This window comes from Zea mays, chromosome 3 (assembly GCF_902167145.1).
Source record: "Zea mays cultivar B73 chromosome 3, Zm-B73-REFERENCE-NAM-5.0, whole genome shotgun sequence".
Classification (NCBI taxonomy): Eukaryota; Viridiplantae; Streptophyta; class Magnoliopsida; order Poales; family Poaceae; genus Zea; species Zea mays.
In genome coordinates, this window is record NC_050098.1 from 166996978 (window position 1) to 167005566 (window position 8589).

The window sequence follows — 8589 nt, forward strand, 5'->3', positions numbered from 1 at the left end:
TGCACCAGGGGAGTCTTTGTAAAGGCTACGTAGTGTATCCCTGGCCATTCACCTTGGTAGTGAAGATCGGGTCTGTACAACCTAGGCTGGAAAGGGATCATGACTTGTGGGTAAAGTGTACAACCTCTGCAGAGTGTTAAAAACTGGTATATCAGCCGATCTCACGGTTAAGAGTAGCCTTGGGATCCTCTTTGATTAGAAAAACTTTGGATACTTTTATGATGATGATTAACAATGTTGGTTATAAAATCTGATCTCTGGTATTACCTCTTTTGAGGAAGTACTTTTGGGTAATAACTGGGTTTATTACTAAACATTGGCTCTACTAATAATAATAAATACTTGACTAACTTAAAAGCAACTGCTTAACCTCAACCCCACATACATCTAGTCCACTTTAGCCAAACGGGACATTTGCTGAGTATGTTGATGTGTAGTCACCCTTGCTTTACACACCACCCCCACCCTAGGTTGTCCCCACTGTACTCAGTGCTCAGGAGGTGATGTTGGCAACATGCAGGACTTTGAGGAGTTCCAGGAGTACGATGAGTTTTAGTTTAGTTTAGTGGCAAACCCCCAGTCAGCTGCCTGTGTAGGCTTAGCATCTATGTTTCGTAATTTCGCACTTTGATATTTATGTTGAACAATGGTTATGTATTAGACTCTGTGGATGTCTTGGACATCTTGATGTAATAAAGTATATTTCCGCTATTTATTTCGAGCATTGTGTGATGATGTCCAATTATGTAATCACTGTGTACGTGAGTTTCTAATCCTAGCACGTACATGGTTCGCATTTGGTTTGTCTTCCAAAACTGGGTGTGACATAAGTGGTATCAAAGCCTTGCTGACTGTAGGACCGCTAACCTAGACTAGAATGGTCGCCCTAAGGACTATAGACCCCTACTCTTACCTAGATCTCAGTGTCTTTTCAAAAGTTGGTCACCTTGACCAACTCTATGTTATTTACTTGCCTGAAAAGTTTTTGTCTCACTTTTCATTCTGTTTACTTTCTAGTCTCATAGTTCCATTCTTACTCTTGTGCTTACGATGTCTTTTGTAGGTGGCCCGTATCAGGTGCACCGCACGTAAGTCTGTGATCCCCTTTTTTCCTTCTCGCATGGCGGAGCGTCCACTGTGTCGCACGGTGTCAGGTCAGTCCAGTCATCTGGAGAGACTTCATCGTCACCTGCACGAGGAGCAGGAGCGCCGACGCCAGGAGCAGGAGCAGCAGGACTCTTCCCCCTCGCCTAAGAGGGAGGTGGAGTCTGAGAGGCCGCCTTCCCCTGCACCTCAGCCAGAGATGCCCCCTGCACTGCTATAGGGCATCTCGGCTGCAGGAGGAGACCCCGATGGAGATGGAGACGACGACGACGCCGGTGGCAGTTCGAGCCACAGCACGGAGCTCTCGGAGGAGCCGGAGTTGGAGGAATGGATCGTGTAACACCCTGATTTTGGGGGTATAAAATTTCTTTCTAATTATCACCCAAAATCATGTGTTATGTGACACCCCAGGTGTCTATTTCGCGTTATGTCAGGAGATTTATCCTAATCTCGGATGCTCAGTGAAAATTTCTATTTCTCGCTCGCGTATGCCTCTGATTATACAGACTATTCGTACACAGTTCACCGGATTCGGAGTTATTCGATCGCGAGAAATGGCCAATTTGGAGCCTGTTAAAACTTTTAATTCTCGGCACGAATGCGAACTCGATAATCAATCTCTATTTATAAATCTCGTCTTAAGCTCATTTAATCAAACACTCTATAGTTGCTAGTCGAGCTGTGTCTGAATCCAATTTCTCGATGTTCGATCTATATCCAAAAATTAATCTAAGTCTGTACTCTCAAATGGAATACTCGATATGCCGTCCTCTAATCAATTTTATCCGACTCGGCCAAATATCTCTATGTCCGAATCGAACTCAAAACCCGCATCGACAGTGCTTTTTAAAATGTCATGATTCGCCTTCTCCGACTAAAAAACCAAAGCCGATCAAAAGTTTGAGAGAAACATTGTTTCTAAAATAGTGCACGAGAAAATTTCAAAGTGGAATCTCCAATGCGTTGTCCTCAAATAAATTCTTATTCGACTCGGCTTAATCCCTCTCTGTCCGATCCGATTTCAAAAATCAACATCGGCGATGATTTTGAAATGTCTTGATTTGTCTCTATTAATCATAGATCCGAAAGCTAGTCAGTCTCAAGTCATTTTGATTTCCTAATCGTACGTGGACAAATTTTCTGAGCGACACTGAAAAATTAAATTCTTGGACTAACTATTTTTTTCTCTTTCCTTGGACTCTCGTTCGCCAGACGCCGGTTCTCCCTGTTCTCCACACCGGCAAATCCCACGAAAGATTTTTCTCCCTTTGAACAATTTACTTAGCCTAGAAGGAACCCCTTTCTTCTCCTATAAGCAACATATTTTGCTTGTCATCTAAGCAACCTTTGCTTCTCTTGTAAGCAACCCCTTGCTTCTCTTGTAAGCAACCTCTTGCTTCACTTCTAAGCAATCAAACCAGCCCCTTTTCTTCTCCTTTAAATCCCCCATGCCCCCTCCCCAACCAGCCATTTCCTCTCCCTCCATCTCCCCACGCCACTCTCCCTACTCCCTCTCTCTCTCTATCTCCCTCTCTCTAGCTCCCCATGCAACAGCAGCCCCCCTCCCATGGAGCTGACGACCGAGCCCTCCCAAGCTCCACTCTCACCTTGGCAAGCTCTCCCATGGCGTCTCCCCCACCTCTACGGCAGTAAGGTGTAGGTGAGCTCCGGGTCAAGAACTTGTGTGCTGAAATTTCAGATTCTTGCACTTTCTTCTAAAATCTATAACTCGAGTTTGGGAGCTCCTAAAATAGTAAGACTTGTTTTGTTAGCTTCCATATGAAATGTCCTACCTATTAGATCTATAATATGACCTGTTTTAGTAGACGTTTTTGTCTGTGCAAATTAAATCTTAAAAATAGGTTTAGAGAATAAACGAACTTGCTTCTCTCCATAGTTTTCATTATAAAAATCCAAAAATAATCAAACTTGTTTTGTTAGTTAGATGTTGTCATACTCCATCTAAGAAAAATATAAAACTTATATGTTGTTCACTGTTTTTTTGGTATGCTAATTAAATCTTGTTAACTATGAAAAAGATGATTGTTTTGCTTGTTGTTTTTGGATCTGTAGCTCCAGTGCTCCAAATGGATTGCAATTTTTACAGTAGCCCCTCTGTGTGATGCTTAGTGACTGATAAAAATTTCATAATTTATGGTCAATGTATCACCGAGTTAGTGATTTAACTTTTTTGATGCATACTAAATAGTTTTAAATAGTGTATAAATAATGTATGGATGTAAAAATGGAAAATGGTGTTCCACTGTCCTTGCAAAATATTATAGTAGCCTAAGAAAACTTAATATGGTCATGCATCCAAAGAAAATAATTAATTTTACAATTAACTTGCTCTCACAAGCTTTACTGCACTAACAACTTGTTATTTTTGTATTAAATAAAATAGAAAACCTGCGCATGTGAAATTTATACATTGGTCATGATTTGTTATTACCTATGTCTCATAAAAATCCCAGCCCCAAATTGGATAGTTTCATATGGTGCTAAAATGACACACGTTTTATAATATTAAGAAGAATTAGAGACAAATTAGAAGTAAGCAAACCATGCATGTTGGAATGGTTTATGTCATACAATCAGATTTGAAATTTGAAGAATGGATAGGGTATTTAAGAAATGTTAGCCAATAGGTTCGGTCAAGCATGGTAGAGGTTAAATCGGTTATGTTGTAGAATTGATGCTCGACATGATAGACCCCCTAAAATGTGCTATTTTAGGTGACTTGTTTGCTAACCAATTTAAGTTGAGCAATGGTTAAGAAAAGATGATTAATCTAATCCAACCCATGTTTTTGAGTTGCAATGTCTAAAATGGTTTGCTAAGTCTTATGTTGTGATTAGCCAACTCATGTTAAGTAGGAGTCGATTTTGTTAAGTGATTGTTATATATATGTTCTGTCTCGGATTTCGATAATAATAAGCTAGCCGACGAGTATGTTGTATAGCGGCCTAGATTGTTGCTATGGTTAGCCGACTTGTTAGATGACTTGTTTAAGCTCGTAATCACGGTGAATTGCTTGTTATGGGTTAAATACGCATGGTTATGGTGGATGCATTTGTTAAACGTGTGCGGTAATTCAAGTGCACGAAATGACATAGATAAAAATTAGTAAGTCTACTTGTTAGTCCTCATTTGATTAATTTAACTCTAACAAATGGTAAAGTGTTAGATTAATCCCTGTCTCTAGAACATATCAATTCTTGAATTGTATAGAAGCTGAAACTGATTAATTGTTGTTTTTGCCTGCACGCAGTGATTTCCCCGTGCTGTATGTTTGATGAACTAAATTGTGTTTTCTGTAGATATGTTCTATAGAAAAGTGGTAGATAACTTTATTATCTTTCTGGTGTTAAAATTTGACAGCCATAAGTCTGTTCGTTAAGCAGTTATGGTTTTTACAAATTCAGTAATTGAATCTGTCCAAATTCTACACAGATTTCAGAAACTGCATTGTTTGCTTAATTTGCTGTTACAATCTGTTCATGGTCATTATAAAAAAGTTGTAGATTCTTTTCTTATCTTGCTTGTGTTAAAATTGCATAACCGTAGGCCTGACAGTATAGGAGTTATAAATTTTACAAACTAGTTGCTGGGTTCTGTCCACTGTCAGAACAGATTTCGAAAACTGTAATGTTTGATTGGATTAAACCTGGAATCACTTCTTGGTGATTATAAAAGTTATGTAGTGCTTTTGCTAAGCTTTCCAAAAAGTCTTGGATCACTCTTTTTGGTGGTCTGAAGATTAAGTTCTGAATGTTTGAAGTATGAAATCTGAATCTGTCCAAATCTAGACAGCGACGCCTTCTAGTGTCTGTTATCCTTAATTGCATATTGAATCACCTTGAGATGTTTATAAATAATCTGTAGAACATTGAATTAGCTTTCCAGAAATTCTAGGATCACCTTGTTTGCATGTCTGAATCTTTAGTTGTGAATTTCTGAATTTGCAAGTCTGAATCTGTCCAAATCTGGACAGAACTGTTGTGTTAGCACTGTTTGACCTTGCTAAGTGCTGAATCCTGTGGAGGTAAAAATACCAAAGTTGTAGTTCACTTTTTAAGCTTTCCAGAATGTCCTAGTTTGCTATTTTTGGATTAATCTTTGAAAAGTTATGGTTAAAGCAAGTGACTGATGTGCTGCTGTCCTAAATTTCTGCAAGTGCTTAATTGATTGCTGAGTTGACCCTTTTGGCTAAAAATGCTTAGTTAACACTTAAGTAATGTAGACTTGCCATGACTAAGCTTAATAATGCATGTGTGTCATGTTTTATATGTTTCTTCTCTAGTTGATTGTGATATAGGAGTTTCCATAGACATTGATGCCAATGTCCACTATTGAACTTGTGTGCTCGGTGATGCTTTCGCGTGATCAATAGGAGAACTAATGAAAAGCCGTGTCCAAATAAATAAAATGCACGTACTTGTGATGTCGTAGTGGTGTTGCGTAAATACATAAAATATTTGTTGTCTTTTAATGGTATTAATGTTGAACGTCGATAGTGTGTAGATAACTAAAGCGAACATGTGGTTGTTACGGTGTCTTCCATTTTATTGTTTAGTTCGCCATTGTGTCCTTGTATGTCTTGTGCTACTTTCATTATATTCATACATATACACCTTGCATCTCATTTAGGACTGAGAGATGACGATCGTGCAAGTGATGTGGTGCCAACCACAAGATGCAGTTGGTGGACGATCTGAAGAGATGATGGACTTATCCAGTGGATGCTCGCCAAGCGAGTACCCACCCCAGCAAACACTATCTAAGTGTAAAAATAAAGGCAAGCCCCGGTTTTATGCATAACCGTTATATATGCTATTTTACTGCACTTAATGTTTGTAGGCTTGTAATGTGCACTTAAGTTGTAATACCCAATTTGTAAACATTGAGAAAAGAGTAAATCTCCTTATATATTTTGCCTCTACTTATTTGAACATGGGATTAACCATAACTAAGAGACCAAAATGTCTGAAAAAAATAAGCCAGGCATCATATTGAAGTGTTGTTTGCGCATTTAATAATAATAACAATAACAATAATAAAAATATAATAAAGAGTTGGAGATTTGGATTAAAAACCTAAATCAGAATTTGGATTTTTAAGTGAAGAAATACTATAAATTACAAAATGAATTTATGAATAAATACACCCATTCCATGAGGGCATGTTTAAAATTTAATATCTAATTGGAGTATAAATTCTGTAAAAAAATTGAATTCAAATTTCAGATTTAAAATAAAAAGGGAAAACAAAACAGAAAAGAAAAGAATAAAGAAGGAAAATGGAAAACAGACACTGGGCTGACTTCCCTCGCTCGCAGCCCATCTCCACTCCTCCTTTCACCGCGCTAGCCCACTTAACCGCATCTTCACCATCGCGCGCTCGATCCATGACGTGTGGGCCCTCTCCGTCAGATTCCCCTACCCGCTCGCCAGCTCCTTCCGCGGGATTGCGCTGCCTCTGTTAGGTGGACCCGGGGGAGCAGAGTCATCTTCCTTCCCCGTGGACATGGGTGCGGCGCCGTTCTCTCCTGCCGCGATTCTGGGGATTTTCCCCGACCAAATCGCTAATGTCGTCGTAACTACTTAGGCCGATTGGTGCGCGCCGACTTCCTTGAACTCGGGAGCCTTCATCTCAACGGAATCGCGCATATCACGCGCAGGCTTGCGCTGGGGGGGCTCTGAGTCATCCCTCACCCCCGCTAGACCCGCGCTACAACGGTGTCCCGAACTGGCCGCGCGCGTTTACGACCGAGCCAAGGATTCTGGGTTCCCGACGCTTAAATCCATGCCCAACTTCTCTGGAGTCGCTACTCGCGTCGGTTCTCACATTTCAACCCCCCATTTGCGCCGTCGTAGCCATAGGCAAACCCATCCACGCCGCCACCGGTGATTCCCGTCTCATTGACGCGCTATCCTCGGAGTTAGGGTCCTGTGCCTCGCCTCGTCGTATGGTGTGTGGGCGCGGGGTCAATTGAGCTCGGGGGATCGTCCTAGCACAAGCGATCGACCGCCGGCGCCTCCTTTCCGTCGTGGAGCGTGGTCGCGGATTCCGACGTCAGGAATTTAGGTAATAAGCTGTTCCCATAGTCCGTTCTCGCCTCCACTCCGCGTAAGACCGATTAGATGGGAGTTCAGTGCTCTCGCTCGTCGGATGGTCGTACTCCGGTGATGGCCTCCGCCGCGGGGCTAAGGGATGCAGCCTGGGTGGCCGTCGTAAGGGAGAATGGTCGGGCGCCGTCGGATCTCCACGGGCAGATAGGATTAGAAGCTCCCTTAGCCGTAGATCTCGGGTTCGACGATTGTGATTAGATCACAGCGTACCTCTTCGTGATGTTAATCAGTGCCGTCGGATGGGGATCGGACGGAAGCTCGTGTGCCTTGGTCATTTTTTTAATCCAGTCTGTTGATCGGGCATCCGACGGTTGTAATCGCACGCTAGTGTATAATGGCAGGGATCTAATCTTAGCCGTAGATGTAGGATCGTCCGGCCCTAGTCGAAACATACCCCTTCGGCCAGGCAACTTTGTAAATGAAACCCTGGCCTTTCTAGGAATTAACCCGCAGTCCATGCGCCGGTGGTCTGGGTCTCAGTTTTTCTTACGCCTGAGTCCCTGTGTTTTCCAGAAATTGGTGCCCAGTACAGAGACTAAGGAAAATAGAAAATTAATAACAGAAATTGATTTTTAATGTGAAAATAAATGTTAGAACTTGTTTAATTTGTAGAAAATCCATACTTGGTCCAAATTGATCCATTACACTTTTTAAATTTTTATAATATTATTCTATATCACTTAGAGTCTCTGTTTTGACCTGAAAACAGTAAGAAAAATAATTTCTCATTTAATTCTATTTTAAGCACATAAAACCTTTAGAAATTCATAACTTAAAATCTATTACTCCAAATTGATTCATTCCAGTGAAATTAATTTTGTTTAAATATTGTTTATCACCTGGTATCTTTGTCCAACCATGAAACTTGATTTAAAACTATCCACATAAATAACTCTAGTCTAGGCATTAAATAACTTCAGAAAATCATAACTTAATAACCCTAACTCCGATTTTAGTGGTTCTCGTTCCCACGATCTCGTAGCAACGCGTAGATCATTATTATTCAATTTGTTCTTATGTTTGGTGTGATGTTAATTTTATCTATACCATGTTTGTTTGTATTGCTACGACTAGCGCGAGGACACGTGTCATCTGTAAAGCAAGTTGGTACCTGGGTTCTCAAGTGCCAGGCAAGTTGTGCCCTTGACCACTTTTTTACCCAATAATGTTCTTTAATATCACTTATCCATGCATAGGTTAATTTTGATGGGACCCAATAGGTTACCCTAGATTGTTTATCTCATTACCTTGTTCACCCCTGAATCACTTGGGTAGTTTGCTATTGCTTTACATGGTTTTGGGATAATCATTTATTACCTCTATGTTCCAGTTATTTTTGTTATTCTATTTATGT

General features: G+C 40.6%; 1 long non-coding RNA gene across 1 annotated transcript; it reads left to right on the plus strand.

The window, feature by feature from the left end:
• The first annotated feature begins 2551 nt into the window (after nucleotides 1-2551).
• Nucleotides 2552-6050, plus strand: LOC118476716 (uncharacterized). The gene is made up of 2 exons (XR_004857234.1): nucleotides 2552-2764; nucleotides 5755-6050. It is a non-coding gene; the product is annotated as an uncharacterized lncRNA (long non-coding RNA).
• Nucleotides 6051-8589: the final 2539 nt, after the last annotated feature.